The sequence below is a fragment of the Amblyomma maculatum genome, chromosome 11, assembly GCF_055883805.1.
Source record: "Amblyomma maculatum isolate TAMU_Amacu chromosome 11, ASM5588380v1, whole genome shotgun sequence".
NCBI classification, from domain to species: domain Eukaryota; kingdom Metazoa; phylum Arthropoda; class Arachnida; order Ixodida; family Ixodidae; genus Amblyomma; species Amblyomma maculatum.
Genome location: NC_139354.1, coordinates 109237015 through 109264411, shown reverse-complemented (window position 1 = coordinate 109264411; position 27397 = coordinate 109237015). Strand labels below are relative to the sequence as shown.

The following is a 27397-nucleotide window of genomic DNA, read 5'->3' as shown; positions in this document are numbered from 1 at the left end:
AGAGTTTGCATGTCGGACTCGGGATCGACGGATACCGGTTTCGATTCCCACTTCGCCCTGTCAGCTTAAAAGAGGTAGTGGAGTTGGTAGATTCTGTCGACTCAGCCATGCTACTTGGTTCCGTGAAATCTATATATTTCTCTGGCCATTCAGTTCCCATCCACATCAACTATTAAATATGACCTGCCAATATCTTTCTCCTGATTTTTTCTGAAAAAACGGTAAACACTGTCGAGCTAACATCGTCCTTTACCTAAATTCGCTGATAGTTCAGTTCCTTCTAAGGTATATGATAATGTGTTCTTGATTTACTTTCACTCATGAGCTCGTAGCTTAGCGATGGTCTCTATTCTGGCAGTCATCACAGTGTCGGTAGAATACGATAGTTATCGCTCACATGCCACCTACTCTTGTCTGATCACGTGGCATGTGACACTCATGACAATACAGAAGGAATTACTTCTATCGCTGTGTGCAAGGGTTATGGTGGTGGACACTATAAGGCTATACGCGCGAAATACTTAGTGATGTAGAAAATTTTACCTCCGCCAAAGTAGTTTAGTTGCTAGTACCGTACATTAATTGTGGAGGACATGGGTTTGAATCACACAATTGACATGTAACAGTTTTTTTCTACTCTGCAGTCAGGTATCGTTTGTCATTATATGATTTTACTAATACTTTAGCATCAGCAGGAGCAATTATAAAACATTCGTCTATACTTTCTTCCGCTGACTTAACTTATCCATATAGATGTTTTAACGACCCCTCATTGGCTTTCATTTGCGTGCTGAATACCTTAACTGTGGGCCTTGCTTCAGGGAGTTCTGACAATACAAGTAGAATCAGATGGTTCTAGCGCAGCACCCGTGCCATCAATATTCTATCACGTTGCACGCGACACTCATAAAAATACACCGCATCCCACGCCCGCCGGTGTGGACGGGTGTGGGTGATAAACATTCTCAGTTTAGGACACGCACAGTACTTATACACAATAAAGTGAACAATGCACAACCGCTGCTGAACCTTTGTTTTTCGAGCATGGGGCGGGAAATTCGGAGGGCTTGGGTTCAGATCATACATGCGCCAAATGGTTGTTATTACTTCTTTCGTATCAGTTATCTTCGAGTCATTATTCGTTACAGTAAATATTTTCCTTAGCTGTCGCAAATTACAAAAAAAAAATCAAAATACTTATCTAAGTTTTTTTTGTATTTTTAATTGACAGCTGGCTTCCTCAATACAGAGCTCTCACAATGATCATCGTGTTTGTCGGAGCAAATTTCTTTTCTAATTTATTAAAATATTTTATTAGACTAAACATTTTAATCATGATTAGATATTTATTACCAGAACCTATGTTTATGAAGCGTTTCCATACATTGTTTTCTAATTACAGTGATAATGTACGCAGCGTACGTTAGCCTGGTCCTTCTCCTTTCTTCTGGAAGTTCTGCAATTGCTGAACTGCAAACTGACACTTCAGGTAAACCTGTCTTCATTAGATCAATATCTATATTTCCTAAGACCGAAAACATTAGAAATGTGTTTCAAGTAGTGTGAGTTAATGAACGTCGAAGACTTCCTGATAATCAGCCAGAAGACCATACTGAAGTTTAAGAATAACTAGTTCATTACGCAGACAATTTTTCCATAGAAACAAGATGACTACAATATGGCTACTCATCTCTTTTTATATTTAGAGGGTAATTTGCATCAGGGTGCGATATATCTTAAAAAAGTATTTCGATTAAGAGCGCTGTTATCGGTACCGATGCCAACATGCCAACGGCGTACTGTATGGTAATGTCAGCTAAGACATCATAACAGGCCTCATAATGAGCATATTTGTGCGACAACCTAGGCCGTTCTCCGCGGGGATCCTGCCACTAACAGTGTTTTGCTATCTACTCTACTGTATTCGAGGAGCTGCGTGTTAGGAGGAACAACTAAGTAAAACGCTGTGCGTGCGCGCGCGCGCGCGTGTGTGTGTGTGTGTGTGTGTGTGTGTGTGTGTGTGTGTGTGTGTGTGTGTGTGTGTGTGTGTGTGTGTGTGTGTGTGTGTGTGTGTGTGTGTGTGTGTGTGTGTGTGTGTGTGTGTGTGTGTGTGTGTGTCGGTTTGCTTCTATTTAGTTGAAATATGGTCCTTATTCAAGGGACAATAAATAAGCCGATCATGTACAGAAGAGCGAAATCTACTATGACTTGGGTGATGTCGTTATTGGAGACGTGGAGATATTATAATGAGAAGAAGCAAGTGAAAGAACGCACAGCGACAAGGATGAAGAGCAAAGCAATGAACACTGCGCAAGTACGTACTACTAAATGTTCCGAAATTGAAATAAGCGCTACAAACTTCGCGGTTCGCTGAGGCCCCTTACCATCGCAGTTTTCATGGGTGAGAGGGAAGGCAATCCTGGTTGCGTGAAATCCGATATGTAGGGTTTGCTGCTCATCGGAATGTCACTTTGTCGAGTTCCTTGTAATGTCAAGCATTCAGCTGACGTCGAATGGGGTAAGCCAAACGGCTTTCTCTCCGATTCTGCTCTATGGGAGGGAGATTTCCGGTTCCCGGTAGAAATTGGGACCGAAATCCTTGGTGGGCGGAACGTAGCGCTGGCTCGAAAGTCAAATATAATTGTAATCACATGTATGCAGCCACATGCAGATATTTGTTTGGTAAATTTTGATGTTCTCTACATAATTTTCAAATCGATAATGTTAAGTGCTCCGGCGCCGGCGCTGGTGTCGGCGTTATGAGCAAAAAATTGTTACGGACAAAGGAGGAAGAAGAGGGCAGTGGCAGGGGAGCAGCGCTCGCGCTAGGCCCGCCAACATTTCTATAAACGCCATCTCACGGTCATCAAACATCTTCTCTCTCTCTCTGTCCTCTGTTCTAACTTTGTCATCAGCTTGCCGCTTCGTAACATTTGATTGGAGGTGCTGGGTACTTCATCATCACCCCCTCATCTTGGCACGGAGCTTCGGCGCCCAGCGAGTTATTGCGCCGTAGGCTGAAAGTTACGAGACATCGCATGGCTGTTCCCCAGCCTGCCAGACCCAGCAAGACCTTGCCGTTCCTCCATCCCGTTCCCCCACCCTGACCACAAGACACGACGAAGGAGAGACTGACCCAAGACGCCACACATGACCACAAGACACCAGGAGAGACCCGAGTGACCACATGTGACCCCGCTGACCAGATGTGCCGACCAAAGACCCAACGACCCAAGACACCGCTACACTTGAAGACGTCTTTCCCTGCCTATGCCATGCGGTGCGTGCCTTGGATTCCGCCATCGAGTCGTGGCAGCGTGTGGCCCTAGTGTGTCCGGGGCCAAGGTTCGTCGGGAATCATCGTGCCGGCAAGCCGTTCTATTCTTCATCTTCTTCTTCAAGCATCCAGACACGCCCATCATCATGACATAGAATCATCATCGGTAAACTTCCTCGTCCACGATCGGGACGATCGTTCGGTGGCCCCAGGTTGTTACGGACGAGCAAGGAAGAAGAAGGCGGCAGTTGCGCGGGCTTGAGCGCTCGCGCTAGGCCAGCTAACATTCATTAAACGTCATCTCACGGTCGTCAACAACATCTCCTTGGTCTCTTTTCTCCTGTTTTCATCGGTTTACCGCATCGTAAGAAAAATATATATATATATATATATATATATATATATATATATTGTCACGCTAATGACGACGATGAAGGATGGTGATGGTGGGACAGAAGAGGAGGAAGAAGCGTTGGTGCCTGAGGCTAGTAGGCTTCACCTTATCCCCCTGCCATATCACTGTAAATAAACACCCCTTTGCTATTTCATCGTAACAACTTGGTGGAGGTGCTCTGTTCGATCCGCAAGTACGGCGCAGCAAGAACAACTGGAGTTTCGACGTAGTCGCCGCATTGCTGGACTGCCACCGCTTCCAAGCATCATGGACCACACCGATTCTAACCGTGCCAGCCGCGACGCTGCAAGCCAGGCTGGTGACAGGCCTGCCCCCTCCAGCTCTATACCCTGCCAGCCTTACCGGGAACCACGACCGTTTGCAGGAAAGAAAGGTGAGGACGTTGAGAAGTGGCTACTTCATTATGAACGAGTTAGTCGGTACAACCGGTGGGACCCTATCACCATGCTCACAAATGTCGTCTTCTTTCTAACTCACATGGCGATGACATGGTTCGAGAATAACGAGGAGAATTTGACAACTTGAGAACGGTTTGCCACCGAGATCAAACAGCGTTTTGGTGACTCTGTACCGAGCAAAAAACGGGCTGAGCAGACCCTTGCCCAAAGAGCTCAATTGCCGGATGAAACTTGTACCACTTATACAGAAGAGATCCTCAGATTGTGCAGATGTGTCAATTCCAACATGTCCGAAGAAGGCAGAGTCGGCCACATTTTGAAGAATATCGCGGCTGACGTGTACAACTTTTTAATCGCAAAAGACAGCCTTGAAACCATCTCCGATGTCATTAAACACATCCGCGCTTTTCAAACTCTGAAAACGCGTCGTATTGTGCCAAAATTTCGGCGGCTGGCCAACGTGCCTACAGTGGCCAGCCTTGATGACCACGCCCAACTAGATCTTCCGTCGACGATCCGGCAAATCGTGCGGGAAGAACTCCTGCGGCTCAACCCACTTCCCCTGCACGAATCTGCTGAGGTCTCTGTCCAGAGGGTATCTAGACGGCCGGCTTCACCACCACAAGCGATTACCGTTCAGCCTTTCCCACAAGCTCCTGAAGTTGCAGCTTCCATTGACTATCCTCCTATGCATTTCGCCAACCGGAATGCGTCGGTGCCTGACGCCCCAAGGTATGACGTTGCCTCAAGTGCACATAGATCTTCCATTCGATCTACCAGGGTTCCTGAGCAGTATGAGCATTCAGCCAGACCTACGACGCACCCAGCTGTTCCCTGCTCTTATTCGCAACAGCATTTTCTACCTTCCCCGCCGATATGCTACCGCTGCGGCGTCGAAGGTCACATCGCCAGATACTGCCGCAGTAGGTTCCCACCTCGCTATAACCGTCCGGCGCTTCCAACAGTACCCAACAATCGGCAATACAATCCCGTTTTTTAACAATCAAATACTCAGCATGGGTATTACCGCAACATCCATAACCAGAATATCCGCGACCACTCCCCTGCATCTGATAGAAGTGTTACTCCACCACCCGCCTTCCGTGCGCGTCGTTCTCCATCACCACGACGGCGCTCCATGTCGCCTCAGCATCCTCAGCAGGAAAACTAACCAGCGCGACCAATGGGGGTGAGGGCGCTGGAAATGTGCTGTGTGCCAACATCCCTCCAACTATAATGCTCAAAAACAAAATTCGTGTGTTTATTGATGGTGTGTATACATTAGCTTTGGTGATACGGGTGTGACTGTGTCTGTGATGAGTAATCAGTTTAGGCGCTTGTTGGGACGCAAAGTGATGTTTGAATATGACCGTGCTTCAACGTTTTGTGGTGTGAGTGGAGAGACGTTGCGGCCACTGGGTGTGTGTAGTGCGCAAGTGTCTGTGGGTGGTGCAATTTTTCAAGCCGAATTCGTAGTCTTACCCCACTCTACGCATGACATCATTTTAGGAATGGACTTCTTGAAGTTTTGTGGCCCTACCGTGGACTGCCGAAGTCAAGAGGTTCATTTTGATGGCTCGCTTCTGCCGACACTTTTTGAAAGTGGCCGTGATGAAGAAACAGTTTTTAGTATTACCGAAGACACAGTAGTTCCACCCTTGTCTGCCATGTTCGTCCCCGTGTCCGTTCCACTTCTTGAGAAGGTTTCATTCCAGGCCATGGTGCACCCAGTTCACTCAGCATGCCTGAAGAAAAATGTAATTATCCCTCACTGTATGATATCCGTGCATCATGGTAGTGCCTCGTTATGGACCATCAATCCATCGTCCGAGCCCGCAGTTTTACCAACGGGATTGAAGCTTGCCTCCTGTGGACCCGATGCGCCCCACGTCGTTGCTTTGGTCACAGATGCTACGAGTGCCACCGTACCTCTGCCTGCTGATGAAACTTCGATCTTCCGCATGATCAGCGCCGATCTCAGCTCACCTCAACGCCGTACTCTTGTGGATATTCTTCTACCTTTTTCGACTATGTTTGACTTTTCTGAAACAGATGGACCAACCTATCGCCCTGCACATCGGACCCATCATAGCATCGACACTGGTTCGGCTCGTCCCATTCGTCAAAAGCCATCTCGCGTGTCCCCATCTGAGCGCAGTCATTCATGAGCAAGTGGAGGACATGCTACAGAAGAAGGTGATACAGGAGTCATCTAGCCCCTGGGCTGCCCCTGTTATTCTTGTACGCAAGAAAGACAGTTTGTGGCGATTCTGCGTCGATTATCGGCGTCTAAATTCTGTTACGAAAAAGGACATCTATCCTCTTCCTCGCATAGACGATGCCCTCGACTGCCTCTCTGGTGCGTCCTATTTTTCTTGTCTTGATCTCAGATCTGGCTTCTGGCAAATTCCAATGGACCCTGCGGATAAGAAAAAAAACAGCCTTCGTAACGCCAGATGGCCTTTATGAGTTTAATGTTATGCCATTCGGGCTGTGTAATACGCCAGCTACATTTGAACGCTTTATGGACACAGTTTTGCGCGGCTTAAAATGGGACATTTGTCTTTACTATCTGGACGATGTCGTCATATTTGGGAAATCCTTCCAAAAACACAATGACCGTCTAGTACCTGTCTTGAATTGTCTGCACAACGCCGCCCTAATTCTGAACTCCAAAAAGTGCCGCTTTGGAGAGCCCCAAGCGCTGGTGCTAGGACACCTTGTCAATGGTGATGGTGTAATGCCGGATCCCCACAAAACTGCCGCTGTTGAGTCTTTTAAACCCCCGCAGACAGTGAAGGAGTTGCGCAGTTTTCTAGGGTTGTGCTCTTATTTTAGACGCTTTATACATCGCTTTGCTGACGTTGCTTACCCATTGACGTGCCTTCTCCACAAAAACTCTACTTTTAACTGGACACCAGACTGCGACTCGTCATTCCGTCAACTGAAGTTTATTTTAATATCGAAACCCATCCTACGTCACTTTGATCCTACTGCAATGACAGAAGTACACACGGACGCTAGTGGAATCGGTCTTGGTGCAGTCCTTGTCCAACGGCACAATGAACGAGAGCATGTTATCGCGTACGCAAGTCGTACCCTGAGCAAGCCGGAGCGAAACTACACAGTCACCGAACAGGAATGCCTAGCTGTAGTTTTCGCTGTGCAGCGTTTCCGTTCATATTTGTACGGGCGTTCGTTTACTATCGTAACTGACCATCATTCACTCTGTTGGTTGCGGAACCTTCGAGACCCATGTGGTCGCCTCGCACGCTGGGCCCTCCGGTTACAGGAATATGACTTTGCCGTGGTTTACAAAAGCGGGAGGCGTCATGCAGACGCAGATTGTCTTTCTAGGATGTCAATGGCCACGACTGGACCTGAAAGCGACGATTTCGACAATTATATATCGACCCTCGAGCCAGCGTTCCCCGACACGAATGTTTTCAAAACGGAACAGCAAAATGATACCAGTCTGCAGCCTCTCTTTGCCCAAGCCAACGTGCCTACAAGCCGTTTATGTGTGCATGATGGCCTCCTATGGGAAAAGAGTTATTCGCCTGTCGGCCAGCGATACCTACTCGTAGTTCCCAAGATGTTGTGCACGGACGTATTGCGTGTTATGCATGATGATCCAAATTCTGGGCATTTGGGATCGGTTCGAACACTCCACCGTACTCAAGAAAGATTTTACTGGCCCAGAATGCGCTCGACGGTTGAACAATACGTTGCCAGTTGCAAGCAATGTCAACGTCACAAACGTCCAACTGCAACACCGTCTGGCTTGCTGCACCCTGTGAAGACCGTGACAGCACCGTTTGATCAAGTAGGCATTGACCTCGTAGGTCCGTTTCCGAAGTCCGTGGATGGAAATCGCTGGATTGTATTCTGCGTGGACTATCTCACACGTTACTGTGAAACCGCCGCTCTTCCATCTGCTACGGCGCATCAGGTGTCGCTTTTCTTGCTGCACTGAGTCATCTTACGACACGGGCCGCCACGAATTGTCATCACTGACTGGGGCCGACAATTCACTGCTGATGTTGTTGAAGAGCTCATGCGTTTATGCGCCGTAACTTTCCGACACTCGACGCCATACCATCCCCAGACAAATGGCTTGACTGAGCGCGTCAACAGAACGCTTATCAACATGCTAGCCATGTATGTGGACGCAGGGCATAAGAACTGGGACACCATACTTCCCTTCATCACGTATGCATTTAATACCGCCACGCATGAGACGACTGGGTACAGTCCATTTTTTCTGCTCTATGCCAGACCGCCACGCTACTCTCTGGATACTATCCTGCCCTTCACAAGCCGTGAAGACCCCTGCCTGGCTGAGACCCTCTGTCTCGCCGAAGAAGCTCGGAGAATCGCCCGATTACGGTCTGGTGCTTCACAAGAACGTTCTAAAGTGCGATACGATGCCAGTCACCGGCGGGTCACGTACTCTGTAGGTGATTTAGTCTGGCTATGGCGTCCAATTCGGCGCCGTGGCCTACATCGAAAACTCTTGGCCCATTATGACGGCCCATATGTGGTTATCAAACGCCTTAGTGATTTAACTTATGGAATAGCCCGCCTGACAGCATCGGGTCGCCGGTCTGCCAAAACCGAAATGTGTCATGTTGCCCGCTTGAAACCGTGTCAGCCTCGCACGACTCACGAACACGCCCAGAGGGCTTCGTCTGAGTAGGGGGGAAATGTCACGCTAATTACGACGATGAAGGATGGTGATGGTGGGACAGAAGAGGAGGAAGAAGCGTTGGTGCCTGGGGCTAGTAGGCTTCACCTTATCCCCCTGCCATATCACTGTAAATAAACACCCCTTTGCTATTTTATTGGACTCGACGTGTCGACCAAAAGCTGGCCTTCATATATATATTAATATATATATGAAGGCCAGCTTTTGGTCGACACGTCGAGTCCAATAAAATGTTTCTTTAAAAGAAGCGTAAATGAAGCGCTTTTGTGTACATTTCGGCCAAATAAGAAGTGGTGCAGTACGCAAAACTTAGTTGCCAGCTTGATACAAGGGACACATTATCAACACCGAAAACAAAAACGCACAATAAGATATAAAAGCTTAGAGAGAGCCATGGAGATGTAAAAAGATTCGGGTAAACCTCCAAGCTACTTTCAACTATTGTTACCCCCAAGAAGTTACAATATGCCATATTTTGGTTTGGTTTGTGGTTTAACGTACTAAAACAGACAATAAGGAATAACGTCGTGAAAGCCCCTGGATATTGCGACCGCCTAGATTACTTTAAGGTGCACAGTACACGGGAGCATTGCTTATCGTCTCCAATAAAAAGCGGCCGCCGCCGCCTAGATTCGATCCGATGTCCTTGTATTCAATAGTACAGCGCCGTAACCATTGAGCCACCACGACAGCGCGGATGGATAGGTGAATCAGCAAACGATTTTTGTGGTTAGTAGAACTTCAAACAGGCAAAATACATCACAGGGAAGCGTTGCCGTAACTAATTTTGTATTCTCAACCATTCGTATTTTGTACACCAGAATCATATGACCCAAAGCAAATATAGAACAGTTGAGAAAAAAAAGCACTAATGATGGCATTACTCAGCAAACGTTTCCGCCACGTGGTGGACCCCTATGAAGCTTTCCCACTTTACTTGTTACGTACAAGACAGGCACCAAATACTAAGAAACAAAACCTTTTTATCAACTAGTATTCTTCAAGGCTAGTTAAAACATTACGGCTCTTTTTGAAGTGGATCTCTGCCTCCTCAGTCCTAATCTACCTCTTTTCAAAAACCACCTCATCAATGGCGAAAAAAAGCACAAAACATTACCGCTCTTTGTTTACCAACACGACTTTTTTGCGCCACTGGGATACAAGAAGAATAGTAATGGAAGCGTGTTTGATGAGAAATGTTCAGCCGCAATATTTACTCCTGTCTTTTGATTATTCTTTGATACACTGGCTTCCTGGGGGAAAAACCTCCGACTAAGATTTGGATATAAACTGCACGAAGGGGACAATCCTCGTTTTCTGACATAGGTTCGACATGCATAAGGTGAATGTGTTAAATAAACTTTTAAGCAAGTGCTTTATGCTCTTCATGGCCACACTAATGTGATGTACAAAACGTGTGTTATTTAGAATAAAATATTGTTTTTGAGTGAGCGCTTAGTTGTGCTGTCCTATGTCTTGATGTATTTTGCGCGGTAACATTCACAAGAATGTTAAGCGACAGCGTATATCGGGAATTTAAAGTGCGCAAAAACAGAATAAAACTCGTACTAGCGCCTATACCTGCGTGTGTTTTCGACATAATCGGCATTATCAACAACCTTAGGGGTCTTTTTTTTTTGTGTATACTGTGCCATCTTTTCTAAAGCCACCGGAGGTGCCCTTCCGGTTTTAAGGACATTACCACATATCACCAGGCAGACGAAGATAGCAATAGAGCAGGTGAAGTGAGGCGGATTACTGCTCCAATGAACGTTGGCAGGCAAAATTTCGCAAAGATGGTAACAATCCGTTAGAAGTGAAGTTCGAAAAAAAAAAAAGGTCCAGGCAGTAATAGCTTATTCCGGTATTTATGTACGGTTCATGAAAAAAAGGATAGTCAAAATTGAGGCTGCCATGAAATAATTACAGAAAGGTGTAAAAATTAATGTAGGATTTCTATAAGGTTCTAATCTTGCGCGCGAAAATCCTTCCTTGCCTTCAGTGCAGACGGTGTAGAATTCTTTGGCTAGGGCATGAATACATTTCCTTCTTTGATCAGTTCCAATCAGTGCCCCAGAATATTCTTCATTTTTTGTAGATGTTTCTTCGAGAATTTCTTTGGAATAAAACAATGAACCATAAGGGGCGTTTACATGATTGATATCCATTCGAGTGCATGTTTTGAAGAAGTCTGCATAGACATCAAGGGGGGGAGTAGAGGCCAAGCAGTCTCCTTTCTTTTTTCAAAGGACGTTCTCTCTTTAAACAAATCGAGTTGGACTGCTGTCTGTCGCATATACTACACCTGTGATTGCCTGTAGTTTGTATTGGTAGAGCCGTCCCTTAGATGAAAAATTATAACCGCTTTGTGTATCTTCTGTGTGTGTGTAGAAGATCAAATCAGTCGATATTGTCGACCATAAACCCTGACTGCTCATTGGAGGGTCAAATTTTAAAGTTAAAGCTCAGCTACTTTGGTCATCTGATGAGAAGAGAGGAGTCGCTGGAGAAAGATTCGATGTTGGGAAAGGTTGAGGGTCGCCGGAGAAGGGGTAGGCAGCGAACGCGTTGGTTAGATGGCATCCTCGAGACACTGCAGATGAAGTTATGTGATGTTAGGAAGATAGTGAGAGACCGGAAAGCGTGGCGTGACATGGTCCATAGGGTCACGAAGAGTCGGACAGGACTGAACGACTGAACTAACTGTGTATCTTTAACAATTAACCTGATTGTTTAAGCGGAAAATTGAAGGGGAAATTAGGGGCTCGTTAAGATAAAATTAAAGGAGCTGTAGGGGTGTATTTATTCAGTAAACCCAGATGAATTCAGCCGCTCAGGAAGAACTCGCAGCGGAGCGTCAGGCGTGGCGAATCAGCAAGCCAGCGACCAACTCCTTCGTCCTCGAGTGTGTCAGCACGCGATGCATATGGCAGTGGCTATGAAAACGAAGATTACCACACTGCATTTTCCCCCCTGGTAGAGAGGTAGCCATCCTGGCGACTTATGGAGCCAAAAGAACAGACGGATCGTAGTATGGCTTGATTCAGTTCACATGAACTGTTTCGCTTCCACGGCGAAGTAATTGCGCAGAGGGCGTAACAGGCTCAACTACGTAGTTGACAGCAGATGTTTGTTGGAGGACTCGGTATGGACCGTGATATCGAGCAAAAAGCTTCTTTGAAAGGCCGGTGGTTGTGGCAGGGACCCAGAGCCACACCAGGCAGTTAGGTGCATATATAGAAGGCTCGCCGGTGTCTCGGTGGTGTTTTTGTTGCCACTGGTTTTACTTTGTAAGGGAGCGAGCTAGCTGGCGGCATTCTTCTGCGTACTGAGCGGCGTCCGAAACTGGCGTCGATTCAGAGACATCAGGGCAATATGGAAAAAGCGTGTCCATTGTGCAGGTTGGCTCGCGCCCGTAAAGAAGAAGGAAGGAAGAGAATCCAGTGGTGGTCTGTATCGCAGTATTGTACGCGTAGGTTACGAAGTGAAGAACCTGGTCCCAGTTGGAATGAGCGTCGTTGACGTCCATGGCCAGCATGTCACTCAGGGTACTGTTGAAGCGCTCGGTCAGGCCATTCGTCTTAGGGTGGCAAGAAGTTGCAGTGCGGTGAATGATGCGGCATACTTTCAGTAGGGCCTCAACAGTTTCGGACAAGCAAACGCGTCTGCGGTCACTGAGGAGTTCCTTCGGAGTCCCGTGGCGAAGAATCAAGTTGTTGAGAATAAACAAAGCAACGTCTCTTGCGGAGGCAGAGGGTAGCGGTGATATTTCAGCGTTGCGAGTAAGATGGTCTACTGCCACGATAATCCACCGGTTTTCAGCAGGAGTAGTAGGAAGAGGGCCATAGAGATATATGCCAACACGGTCTAACGGACGAGCAGGGCAGGGTAACGGCTGCAACGAAACAGGGGACTTCTCTGGAGTTTTTCGGCGTTGACAAGATTCGCAAGTGCGCACAAAATGTCATACGAAGCGGTACATTCCACGCCAACAAAAGCGCGGACGTAGGCGCGTGTAAGTTTTCAATACGCCACCGTGGGCACATTGTGGGTCACCATAGTACGCAGCACAAATGTCGGCGCGGAGATGACACGGGATGAATAGAAGCCACTTCCGTCCATCAAGCGAATAATTGCGGCGATAGAGAAGACCGTCACGAATGGAGAAGTGGTGGGCTTGCCGGACGAGCACTTTGGAAGAATGACCGGGAGTAGGACTTTAAAAAAAATTCAAAAGTGCACTGATCCACGGGTCATTCCGCTGCTCGGTAACCATGTCGACAAATCGTAAGCACAGACGTGGTCATACGAGGTATCACTAGGCAATGGCGAGCGGGAAAGAGCATCCGCGTCCGTATGTTTCAGACCTGATCGATAAATGGCATGAATGTCATACTCTTGGAGACGAAGAGCCCAGCGAGCAAGGCTACCGGATGGGTCTTTCAGAGAGGCCAGCCAGCACAAAGCGTGGTGATCGGTCACAACATAAAACAGTCGGCCATACACATAGGGACAAAATTTTCCGATGGCCCAAATAATGGCCAAACATTCCCTTTCTGTGATTGAATAATTGGACTCTGCTTTCGTCAATGTTCAGCTGGCGTATGCCACAACATACTCGCTGTAACCAGGCTTACGTTGGGTAAGGACGGCACCAAGCCCAATACCGCTGGCATCAGTGTGGATCTCCGTAGGTGCAGTCGGATCATAGTGGCGTAGAATGGGAGGCGAAATCGAAAGGCGGCGTAAAGTGTGGAAGACTTTATTGCAGGCTGGAGTCCAGGCTGAAAGGTCGGAGCTGCCGGCTAGGAGCTGGGTCAGAGGAGCGATGACAGAGGAGAAGTTTAAGATGAAACGTCGAAAGTAGGAGCAGAGGCCGATAAAGCTCCGGAGCTGCTGCAGGGAGGTTGGCTTCGGAAACTGCAACTTCGCGAAGTTTGGTGGGGTCGGGAAGAATGCCGTCCTTAGAACTACGTGGCCTAAAATTGTGAGTTTTCGAGCGACAAAGTGGCGCTTCTTCAAATTCAACTGAAGCCCAGCGTCGGCGAGACATGTGAGGACATGCGCTTTAGGCAGAGAAGGTGAATAAAAGTCGCTAGAAAAAACTACGATGTCATCCAGATAACAAAGACAGGTATGCCACTTGAGTCCACGAAGAACAGTGTCAATCAGGCGCTCGAAACTAGCCGGGCATTGCAAAGGCCAAAGGGCATAACGTTGAACTCGTATAAGCCATCAGGTGTTATAAAGGCAGTTTTCGAGCGGTCATCGTCAGCCATTGGCACCTGCCAGTAGCCAGAGCGCAAATCCAAAGAGAAGAAATACTCGGCTCCCTGTAAACAGTCCAAAGCGTCGTCGATTCGTGGCAGAGGATAAGTGTCTTTGCACTTGATCTTGTTTAGCCTACAGTAATCGATGCAAAACCGGTTGGAACCATCTTTCTTGGTGACCAAAACAACCGAAGAAGCCCATGGACTGTTTGATGGCTGTATGACGCCTCGACGAAGCATATCGTCCACGTTATCAGCAATGACTTGGCGCTCAGAGGCCGACACGCGATAAGGACGCTGTCGTAAAGGTGCGTTTGCACCAGTGTCGATTGTGTTCGCAACGGCAGACGTGCGACCAAGAGTAGTGTGAGGAAGGTCGAAGGCAGAAGTGAAGCTACGTAGAAGGGCAGCGAGTTGATCGCGTTGCGCGGGTGGAAGATCTGCGTCAATAGCTTGTTGAAGAACAACGGCCAGTGTCGACGCGGTCGCTATATCGAAAGAGCTGAGAACATTAACGTCTAATGAAGTAGGCATGGCAGGAAAAGTATTTACAAGCGCGGGATCAAGTTGTTCAATACGACTGAGACACTCGCCGCGGTGCAAGACGGATGGGCAAGAAAATGGATTCGATACATACATTGCACTAAGACCTTCTTCGAACTTGACAACAGCAAATTGAGGCAGGAGGCACGGATGGCGTGAAGGGGCATCGGATGGTGTGAAGAAGACAGTCGAAATAGTACCACTTTCACAGGAGAGTGGAACGACGGCAGCAGAAAATGGGGGAATGTCTGTGTCATTGACGACAAGGAGTTTTGCAGACCGGGTAGGGACGTCACACCAGACAGTATCACACACAAGAAAAACGGCAACTTCCGCGCGGGCGCAGTCAATAACGGCACGATTAGTGGAAAGGAAATCGTAGCCCAGGATGATGTCGTGTGAGCAGTGAGCCAGTACAATAAACTCGATGGTGTATAAGACGTCTTCGATGAGAACACGGGCTGTGCACGCTGCTTAGGGATGAATGCGCTGGGATTAGGCGGTGGGAAGCGAAAAGTCGGACAGTGCGGTGGTCACCTTTCGATGAGAACACGGGCTGTGCACGCTGCTGAGGGATGAATGCGCTGGGATTAGGCGGTGGGAAGCGAAAAGTCGGACAGTGCGGTGGTCACCTTGCGAAGACGACGGCGAAGAGATTCATTGATGACGGATACGGCAGCGCCCGTGTCAACAAGAGCGAGTATTGCGACACCGTCGACAAACACTTGTATTACCTTAGCGGGAGAAGACGGAGGACTTGAAGAGTTCGAACCAACCGCAGTTCTTGCTCCGGGAACTGCGACTGTTAGTTGCCCTCAGCAGCGCCGGTAGAACGTCGGCGAAGCGGGGATGGTGAACGGCGATGATGGGAAGATGATCGGCGAGAGTTATATGTTTGATTGTCCCGAGAAACGAAGTCGGAACCGTGTTGATTTCTCGGCGAGGACTTGTCGCTGTCGTACGAGTAGTTCCAGGGGTCAAGGCGAGAAGGTCGAAGGCGTTGGCGGCAAAGACGTGCTACATGGCCCGGCAGCCCGCAAGAGTAGCAGAGTGGCCGGTTGTCCGCGGTACGCCAAGTGTCCGTAGGGCGTTGGCGTACCCTTGGAATAGGGACATGAAATGCAGACCAGGCAAAGGCGAAGGATGGTTGGAAGGGGCGGCCTGATAGGAAACAGGTGCAGTTGGCATAAGCGGCCTGGCCGTAACTTGGGCCTACGTCAAAGGTGCCGTTACTTGCACTTGCACAGGGCTAGGCGGAAGGACATCAGCAATGTGGTCTTGCACGACACGCCGTATGGTAAATGCCATAGATGGAACCATGTCAGGAACAAGGCGACCAGTATCTTGTAATTGAGGGACCAGGGATAGCTGGCGGTTGACCTCTTCGCGAACGGAGGATTTGATCTGTTGAATCAAAGGGCTGTCCTCTGATCAAGTAGAACCGCCCAGGCTAGTACGGTGTAGGTAGATATGGTGTCGTCTCTAAAACCGGACCTCCGGGTAGAAGCGCGCTGCTTTCGAAGCTCGTCGCAGCTCTGGCAAAGCTTAATCACTTCACTGAGGGTGGCAGGATTTTTCACCCAGAGCATCTGACACGCGTCCTCGGAGATATCTTTCTGGATGTTTCCGATCTTAGCCGCTTCGGACATTAGTGGATCGACACGTTTGCACAGGTCAACGATGTCTTCTATACAGCTTGTGAATGACTCTTGGCATGCTGAGTGTGCTCACGCAAGCGTTGTTCTGCTCGGAGCTTGCGAACTGCAGGACGGCCGAACACTTCCGCAATTTTTTTAAATGCAGACCAAGATGGCAGGTCTCCCTCATAGTTGCGAAACCAGAGGTTCGCTACGTCGGTCAGGTAAAAAATAACGTTACTTAGCTTGATAGTGTCGTGCCATCTGTTATAACTGCTGACACGCTCATACGCCGACAACCAGTCGTCGACGTCTTGGTCGGCCGTGCCACTGAAGAGGCATGGATCATGCTGCCGTAGAACGCCAGAACACAGTACCGTGGCTGGTATGGGCGGCGATGTCGAGGTGGTCTCGTCCGACATGGTGGAAACAGAGGGCAATGTGCGGCTTCTGAATTCCAGGGTGGACGGGAACGTACCTAGCAGTACCTCCACTAATTGTAGGGGTGTATGTATTCAGTAAACTCAGATGGATTCAGCCGCTCAGGAGGAACTCGCAGCGGAGCGTCAGGCGTGGCGAATCAGCAAGGCAGCGACCAACTTATTCGTCCTCGAGCTCGCCAGCAGGCGATGCATGGCAGTGGCTTATGAAGACGAAGATTACCACACTACATAGCCAACAGTTGTTTTTTCTTCCGCTTTGCATTTACATTCTTTCTCCCTAAAATAATCACAGGACTAATTCTGATCAAGATCAACTACAAAATACGAAAATAAAAATAATATCAGCATACGTTTACCTTGTACTAGTAGACTGTTGCCTCCTTTAACTGAACCTGAGTGTTTGTGATTTCCTCAACATTGAACTTTAAAACTTCTATTATTCGCTTTCGCACGATTTCCTCGCGGAACGTGCTGGGATGTGCCGAGCAGTGACGAAGAGAGGTTCATTGCAAGACCCTTATCATATTGTTGTTGCTGTTGTTGTTCTCCTCTAATTTGATGAGAACAACAACATATTGTTACTGACGAGCATGGAAAGGAAGAAGAAGCGGGCCGTGGCGCGTGCAGGAGCGCTCGCGCTAGGCGCGCTAACATTCATTAAACGTCATCTCACAGTCATCCAACGTCATCTCCCTGCTCTTTGTTCTCCTGTTCTCATCGGCTTGCCGCATCAGAACATTTGGTTGGAGGTGCGGGGTGCTTCATCATTATCCCCTCAACCTGGTCAGTCGCTTCGACGCCCTGCAAATTCATGCGCCATCGGCTAAAGGTTCGGAGGCATCGCATGGCTATTCCCCAGTCTGCCGGACCCAGCAATACCTTGCTGTTCCTCCGCCCCATCCCCCCGCCCGACTACAAGATACGACGACAAAGAGGCTGACCCGAGACGCCACACATGACCACAAGACACAAGGAGAGACCTGAACAACCAAATGTGACCACACTGACCAGATGTGCCGACCAAAGACCCCACGACCCAAGACACCGCTACACTTGAAAACATCCTCCCCTGTCTATACCATGCGGTGCGCGTCTTGGCCTCCGCCATCGAGTCATGACAACGTGTGGCCCAAGAGTGTCCTGGGCCAAGGTTCATCGGGAATCATCGTGCCGGCAAGCCGTTCTATTCTTCCTCTTCTTCTTCAAGCATCCAAACACGCCCATCATTATGCCATAAAATCATCATCGGTAAACTTCCTCGTCTACGATTGGGACGATCGCTCGCTGGCCCCGAGTCATGTTACGGACAAAGGAGGAAGAAGAGGGCCGTGGCGCGGGAGGAGCGCTCGCGCTAGGCCCGCCAACAATTCATCAAACGTCATCTCATGGTCATCAAACATATTCTCTCTCTCCTCTGTTCTCCTGTTTTCATCACCTTGCCGCTTCGTAACATTTTTAGGAGCATGCGGCTGGCAGGCAGTAGCTGGCAGCTGACATGCCTGAGCACTGATTGGCGTAGGACTGCTTGACGTAATGTTTGAAAGGAGCTGCCAACTCCGTCCTCTCCTTTAATAGGCAGTTTGAATCAGAATCAGCCCGAAAGGGCATTTGAATTCACGTTGTCCCTATGGCATGCGGGCCCGTTTTTACGGTTTGGCTAAAACGGGGCTTTATATGTGGGCTGGTAGCCTACGCTCTCGCCTCATACCTCTAAGGGCGGAACTTAAGTTTCCCATGTAACAACGCTACTCTTTGGTACTTCATGCATACATAGAGACTCATGAGTCTTGTTGTTTTGTTGTTATTACCGGTCACAAATCTGAGCCATTTGTTTTCGCAGCTGTTTCGACTACTCGGTGTAAGCATAGAGCAGATGTTAAAAGTCCGGTTTGCTGCGCGCGAGAATATTAGACCATTTTAATTATTGTGTTGATAACAGCATCTTACAAGATCCAACAGGTACCTTACAATATAGCTGTCATGAACGCGACCCATTTATTTCATGGCTTTTGAGCTGCTCTATATGAGCGCAAAATGAATTTGAAACCCCAACGTTTACTTCGCATCGAAAGGTAATGCGCATAAATATGATCAAAACTGTATAAGGAAATCTCTCCCCAGTTTCCTTGCAATAAATACAGCGTCTCAAAAGTCTAGACACGAGTTTGCGCGGGAAACCCGGAACATCTAATCATTCGAACATATATCATCGGATATTTTCCAAGGAAAAGAGAACAACGAAATTGGTCAGGGTGATAAAATCTAGGAAGAATATCCAGCTCAGCAGTAAGTCATGAGGAACTGCAGTTAGATTCAGTTCATCTTAAAGGAGCATAAAGATGCTAATACCATTCTTAAAACAAGGCATCGCTGTATTGTCCTGGCTGCCACACTTTTAATATGTCAGTGCTATTTTAAGCGATTTGTAATTATACTTTGCTCTGTTCGTTTTTTTTTTTTGTTATAAATATTTGCTTTAGAAGCAGAATCAACAGGGAGAACCCAGGACTACTGTGCACAATACTGCGCTGCTCATGGTAAGGTTTCGCATGTTCATTGCAGCGACACTAACACGTACACAATCTTGCAGTGAACTCAAGTCCTCCCTAATATTTAGTGCTAATCGTATTCTATTTTACTTTAGCATCTAAGGATGTTTTCTACAAATGTGTTTCGTCATTTAAGGTGCCCAGCTTTAAAATTTGTGCTGCCACTACAAATTAAATGTCATTGGACGCATTCGCCAATGTTATTCAATAACAATGCCAAATACTATCCTCTCTGATTTGGCTATGAAATTTAGCAAGATTTGTATAGGCAGAGGGGGAAAATAATGTAAATAACATTTTGCGACAACAGTATTTCCTCACGATGTATTGACGCTTATTACCAAATATTAAATGTATAAATTGATAAAAGAATTACTGATTCACTTGGTCATAGCGTCACGGAGTTCCCTAATGTTGGGCATTTTAACAGATTTTCTTTGCGCATACAAGCTCGAAAACAAATGAAGTCAGTACATAAAAATTGCAAGTTACCAGTGCCAACCTATACTGAAGACTCGTGCAGGTTAAGGAGAAGTTTAGAGGTGAAACTGAGGATGAAGCATTCAGTTTGCTCTGAAAAGGAAAATTACTGGCACACAAAGACAGGCCGAGAGCAGAGTGAGGAAGGGAAGAAACGCTACTTAACAGTAATTTACTGAAAATTAAAAAAACAATTAATCCTTCTGGGCGTGTAATGCGAAGGCAATGTAACAAATGGTCGTTATGAGATTATGAACAGTAGGTCAACCGAGCTTCCAGTAGAAGAAAACGGTACCAGAATGCGACAGAAAGTGAGGAGGGCGGGTAAAATTAGTAAGTTTTCCGGGAGAAAGTGGCTACAGCTGGTAAAGTAGTATTCATAACATTTCGAAAATACCTTTGTCTTCAGCACGTTTCAATGAATAATTATTGCTTTTTTTAGGGGTATTTTGTTCACATTTTTAAATATATATACGTAGTTGCGCAAGGAAAACCACGAAAAGCGATTCACAGTTTTCACCACTATATAATACGCGACTAGCCGGTGTGTGCACTGCTAGACACTCTATGCGCATGTCGCGATAGCTGTAGCGGTCTCACAAAAAGTTTCCTCGAATTGCTCGGCAAACTCGGCCTGAACCAAACCACCAAGTTACAAATGGAGGTGGTCGTTTGGTTCCCACCGTTCTCCGGTGGCAAGCCTGAAAATGGATCGAAGACAGATTAACAAACAAAACACACTTCATGCAGCGAAAAGAGGATACAATGGAATTTTAAGATAATAATTAGAATACATGCACTTTGTTCCCGAAAAGCAATGCAAAACACGCAAATTCAACTAAAAGGATGCTCTAATACAACAGAGAGGTTTGAGAATGATACGCACGCACGCACGCACGCACGCACACACACACACACACACACACACACACACACGCACACACGCACACACGCACACACACACACGCGCGCACACACACACACACACACACACACACACACACACACACACACACACACACACACACACACACACACACACACACACACACACACACACACACACACACACACACACACACACACACACACACACACACACACACACACACACACACACACACACACACACACACACACACACACACACACACACACACACACAGCGCACAGCAAATAAACCGCAAATTGTTCACTGGCTACTTTGTCAGGCCAACACTACAGCGGCAATTCACGATAGATCATCCCGAAAACCTCACGTGCTCCCTCACAAATCCCTGGCTAGTAGAAAGGTGAGTTGAACCCTGGAGCCAGGCAATGGTCGTTTGATGAAAGTTAACTGCGACGCTAGATAATTTCCAAACCGGGGCGACGTTTTTTTTTACAAGATGTACCGCTTGTCTTCACTACAGCGTGTCAAAACAGGCGCGCATAGATACGGTTCATAGCACAAACGGTTGTGAACCTTATTTCCGTATCACGACACAGTGCTAAAAATAACATTTTCAACTTTATTACAATCTCTTAACGGTCATCAGTACTTCCTACATATCATATCGGTCTCAAAATAGTTTGCAATGTGCTGTTTGAATGACCGAAATAAAGATTTTACTGAGCTCATATATTACTCAAAAAAGACACTTTTTTCAATAAAACTGCAATAAAACTTTGGTTGGGCCTAGTTGGTTCATGATTTTGTACGGAACTGAAGAGCGCAAACAGAAGACAATCCACAGAGAATCTGGCACGATGCACTGAAATCTTGCTGATTAATTTTTCCCACTTCGTTGCATATGTCCCGTTTTTTAGTTCATGCAAAATTTGTAGCTATGTAATATTAAGTTCTTTCTCTCTACCGCTTCCAAACTGGCCAAGCTTCAAAATAAAAAATGGACTACAGTGATTCGAATTAAAATTTAAACGACACCTCTGATTTTTAATGAAATCTTCCGAAAACAGTTCTCAATACCTAATAAATATTGTGCACTGAAAGGTGTTTTATTTTATTGTTTATTATTGTAAAGGTCGATATACATAGTGCCTATTTTTATCATGTAGCTTAAGGGTTTCTAACGGGAGGAACCGTTTGCTACATGTAGTTGCATTTTATCTCATGCAAAATCAAACCCTTCTCAGTGCTTACGAAGCCGTTACTCGCTTGTTGCAGATTTGATAATTGCTTAAAACGAAAACATTACGCCAGCATTACCCAGCGTTCGACTTACGAGCGTTAGCTAGGGGAGGTTTAGGCAGCGCCATCTTATTTATGGATTTTGCACTTCTATTGCTAATCACATCCTCCTTCGCTATATCAGGTATTTTCTTCGGCATATCAGTTGGTAAGTTTTATAAACGTGTGCATCACAACACAATGAACCGTTTGACACCAACGCTCAGCGACAAACGCGTCGGCTGTAATGACCGTCTGAAGCTGCTCACAGCGCACGGTTTGGAGACGGAACGGTAGTCGTGACGAATCGCACATATTTTGTGGGGTTCATTTCAATTAGCTATTTTATTTTGGGTGTCAGGTGACTTCATACCTCATCAAACATTCCGCATCAAATGGGAAATATCCTTTCCATACACACGCAGCGCAACCTGCTATATGGATTGTGCAGCAATATGGTGAATACAAACATATTTGCTATATCCGGAACGTTTATTCATTATGAAAGGTCTCAGTGAGGCAAATGGTTTGACGCCATCTGGAACCTTACATATTAGACAGTTCGGCCGTAATGGCCGCCAAAAGGTGCGCCATGTTCATAGCATCGAGGCAGAAGGGTCATATGTGCGGCTCCCAGACATAAATTAGACTTTCTTTCAATTAGCAGTTATATTTTTTAGAAGGTGCCTAACTATGTGACACCGACTTGAATGTTCTAAGTCAAAAGAAGACCCACAAGTTTTATCAAAATAGGTGGCCTGTGGACTCAAGGCTGATATACTAGCACTTATATAAGGAATCGAAGCATGGTTATTAGTCGAAGCGCTATGCGTTCACTGTTGCTATGCGTCGTCGTATGATCACGTGATATCTATTTTATTGTCTTTTCTCCTACGCTTGACCTTCATATCACACATACGCGACCATGGAAATAGAAAGTGGTAACAGCGAAAGCTCTTTAAGAAGTTTCTATTTCACGTAATATCATGGGAAAAGGCAAATGGAGGAGCATTCAAACCGACGTCGAGTCAGCTGGGCGTCGTCGATCGCCTGATCCGCAGCTTTCGCAGTCATCCCCGAATGCAGAGCATACTCCTCCTTGACTTCGTTTTCGTTTAGTTCTTAATCTGTTTATTACTTCTTACAATGTATGCATGCCTTCAGTCTTTATTAAGGCGAAAGCCTTCCTAGGCTACGTCGGAACCGTAAATGTCCGCAAAATCTATGGCCAGATATGACCTCCACAGCTGGTGGCGTCACTAGTCATGATTCGGAGTAGTGTGGTGAAGTATATAAAGACATGGATATAAAGTAGCGGTCGTAAGTCATAGGTCATGATGGGTTGTGTAATTAATTAGTACCATTAGTAGCATATGAGGCGGCTATATATGCGAGTATCACGTTACAAGGTCACGTGATGCTCAATTCTTATGAAAATATCACGTGAGAATGAAGTTGCATAAAAATGTCACGTGGCTACGAGTACGCCACGCGACAGAAGCAAAACCGTACCGCCCATCCCACACTTGCAGGAGCACTGCTGCGAACGCCGCAAGGGAACGGAAATCTCCACTGAGCGGAACAAGCCCCGGCCTTGCTAACAAAAGCTCTTCAAGGGGCGCGCGATATACCGTGTGCAGCAGCGACGCTCAGCCTTTCGCACTTCTCCACTGCAGTCAGAGAATAAAAACCAGCCAAGGGACGAGGACGAAGAAAGACGATGTACACACGGAAGCTTCATCGTCTTTCTTCGTCCTCGTCCCTTGGCTGGTTTTTATTCTCTGACTATGTACCCACTGACCCAGATTTCAACCCTCCTCCACTGCAGACTCTGCAGTGCTCTGGGAAGCTTTTTTCCTTACTAAGAGAGCTTATTTTTTGTCATATTCTTTTTTGCCCCCTTTTTCGGTTTTGTACTGTTGCATAACCTATCTATGCTGATACCTTGCGGTTTTTTCTTTCTCCCTGAGTGCCTCCACACTGGCATACACAACAAGACACGTAAACTTTTCACAGGGTGTCCGACCTTCAGAAATTGAATTGTCCAACGCTTGCTCTGGTCAGTTGGAAGCGCAAAGGAATCCCTATTTCTCCAAGGTTTGCGCCGGCTAGCCTTTCAGCGAGCAGCTCGTAACACACATCATAGTACGAAATAAACTTAAAAATACCGCACATGATCTCAATGACTTTGCCTTGTAAAATGTGTCCACAAGCAGTCAGTACTCAAAAAAAAAAGTTTGAAGGTTTCATCTCCTGATGGTAAGCCTAAGCAATTTATTGACTAAAAACGTGAGCTCAGGTTTATGTTTTATGCAATGTATAATGCAACAACTTTTTTCGCGCCAGATCTTTAGAAACAATTAAGGATTGTTTTGAAAGATTTTAATCAATAGTTAGGGCGTGGTTTGTTTTTAATTCGAATAAAAGTCGTCCACCTTTACATCTTTGAATTTTGGCCTATATTTAAGTGGTCGGAAAATTCTTGGGTAGAGAGAGAGAGAGAAAACTTTTAATGAGCATATAATCAGTAAAAATTCGCAGGAGCTGGGTGGTCGGTGCCCCTAGTCCAGGGCTCCGCTGGCAGCAGCTGACTTGCGGACTAGCTGGATAATCCAGGCTTGCTGGTCCAGGTTGTCGCTGGTCAGGGCCGCCTCCCACTGCTCATGTGTCGGGCATGGCACTATTAACGTTGGGTCAGGTTTGTCCTGGCATTCCCAAGAGATGTGATAGAGTGTGGGGCTTGCACCGCACCAAGGACAGTAACGCGTGTATTTTGTTGGGCTTATCGTATTTAAAATTTGAAGATTAGGGAATGTGTTTGTTTGTATTTTTCTCCACTCGATCTATAGCGTCCGAGGAAGGAAGTTGTTTGTGTGGTGGTGAGAAAATTCTTCTTTCTAACCGTAGGTGTTCCAGCCTGTCGCCGTTGGGTCCTAGGAGAGGGGTGAGGTAGGGATGGGTATCCGCCCGGTTTGTGAGAGCTCGGGCTAGATCATTCGCTACCTCATTTCCTTCTAGGCCTTCGTGTCCAGGTGTCCATGTAATTGTGTGCGTCTGGGAGATGGAACGTAATATTCCACACGCTTTTTTGTGAGGTTTTCCGGCCAGGTAGTCCCTGCAGGCTGGTTGGGAGTCCGTCACTATGTGTGATGACTTCTTTTGGTTGTCTTGTGTTTTTATGGTGATGGCTAATGCCAGTGATTCCGCTTCCGCAGGATCCTTGGCATAGCTATTGTGAACTTGCCAGGTTCGCCGTAAGCCCCTATGTCCACGTAGACAACTTCCGCGTCTTTAGACAATTGTTTTTCCAATGATTTGACTCTGGCTATCCTTCGGCCCTTCTGTAACTCATGGTGCATGTGCTTGGGTATCGGGTTCACATAGATGTTGTTTCTTGTGGATGTCGGGATTTGTGATTTGATCTCAGAAGTTCTTAGTGCCAGCCATAGCCCTAGTTTTGACAGGATTTCCCTACCCGCCTGCGTTGTTGTTAGGCGTTGTTTCTGACTCTCTAGAACCGCCTCCTTGAGCTCTTCGAAGTTGTTGTGCACTCCGAGTGCCCAAAGACGTTCCGTTGATGTTGTTGGCGGGAGGTTTAGGGCCGTTTTATAGGCTCCTCTTATGATAGTGTCAATGGCCCTTTTATCAGTCAATCTAATTTCGTGATATGGGAGCCCGTAGGTAATCCTGCTAACGACTAGGGCTTGTACAAGGCGGAGGGTGTCTTCCTCCCTCATCCCTTTCCGGTGCCAGGTCACCCTTCTAATCATTCTAGAAATTTCGTTGACTGTGGTTTTGAGTGCTTTGATTGTATAATCCACTCTCAAATTGCTTTGCAACCACAGCCCCAAAACTCTGATCTTGTCCTTCTCTTGAATTATCTGGTCTCCTAGACAGAGCTGAATTTCTCCTGGGGACTTGTAATTTCTTCTGTGTAGCCTGATAAGTTCGGATTTTTCTGGGGAGCATTGAAGACCGCTCTGCCCGGCAAATTCCTCGACTAGGTCTATAGCGGCTTGCAGATCTTCTTCTTTTTGCGCCAAGGATCCCTGAGTAGCCCAGATGGTGATGTCGTCCGCGTATAACAAACGTTTACTGGAATAATAAAATTTATGTATATAGTACAGGCAAAAATGCTTAACGACGTCATCTCAGTGCACCATACTAAAATGTAGGGCGGAAAATAGTCTTTTGCAGGTCTTGCGCTCGGTTTTATAATTAATAATGCGTAAGCATTGTATGGATATGTAGACTGGTTTCGCGTGGGAATGACCTTCTGGCGCTATAAAAGAGGAAGTAGTTGGTATATCGAAAGAAGGGTACCTTCGGATAGAGCGTCAAGAAAAGGTGTAGGAAATGGTTGATGCAGGCTAATTAGTTAAATAATTAGAGCCAATTAAGTCAATCAGACGTCGATATAGCCGAAAAAGGCAATGTCGACATCCAAAGTGCGGTCACTGGTAATTGAATTCCGGTGACATAGGCCTAACTTCCGGTTTCGGGAAATTTGAAATATTTGACGTGAACGAGCGCTAGAGGGCGTGATTTTGCACGCATGGGTAGCAATAATTAGAAAGTGTGTAAAGAAAGGCAATCAACCAACTGCAGTCTGAAAAATTCCGACAGCACTTCAGAATCTGCAGTCCAGAAATGCGAAAACCTTAGAGTTGCTGCTGCATACGGTACATGCGCACCCCTTGTCGAACACAACCAGAGTTCCGTTGAACGCATCAAAGCTCACCTGTAATACTCTGTGGCCAAAATACATTTCACATAGAACAGAAAAAGTTTAATTAATGAGGCAATGGTGATTTCGTTTGCGGAAATAAATTTTTCGTTGTTTTTGTTTTGTGCACGAGAGAAAAAAATATCTATTTCCGCATAATACACTTTTTAAACTTTTACTTGCAGAACATTATTTCTTGTTGAGGCGTAGTGGGCAGAATTGTAAACGTAGGAGAAACAACCGTATCGTGACGCTGTTACAGTGAGCAGTTCGAAACTATTGGCTGAAATATTGGCTTTACTTGTGTATGTTATATTTGCTGACATGGTCATTACTTAATATGTGTGTGTTTGTGTGTCATTTAATAAACAGCAGAAGAAACCAATGTCGATAGCATCAATCCATGCGATGACTTCTATAAGTACGCCTGTCCGGAGAAAAGCGGCAGCAGCGATCAACCAACAAAAAATAAAAACTCGAATGAGCAAGCCAAGAGCTATCTCACAAAAAGGTTGCTTCGCAGCATTAGAGGTAAGCCTCAACGGTCGCCTGTCGCCTTTCTGAAAATACAAATACTGCTTTCTAAACTTCTTGTGCTTTCTGTTTGTTGTACTCTTCAAGACCTTGTGACAAAATAACACAAAGAAAGAAATAACACAAAATAGCATAACGAAAGTAACAAAATTTCCATAAAGAAAGGTGATAGGCAAGGAGATACGATCTTCCCAGTACTATTCACAGATTGCTTAGAGGAAGTATTCAGAGACTTGGAATGGGAGCA

At 46.5% G+C, this 27397-nt stretch overlaps 1 long non-coding RNA gene across 1 annotated transcript; it reads left to right on the top strand.

The window, feature by feature from the left end:
• Positions 1 to 1413: 1413 nt before the first annotated feature.
• On the top strand, positions 1414 to 27075 carry LOC146174646 (uncharacterized). The gene is made up of 3 exons (XR_014702233.1): positions 1414 to 1489; positions 19172 to 19228; positions 26989 to 27075. It is a non-coding gene; the product is annotated as an uncharacterized LOC146174646 (long non-coding RNA).
• Positions 27076 to 27397: the final 322 nt, after the last annotated feature.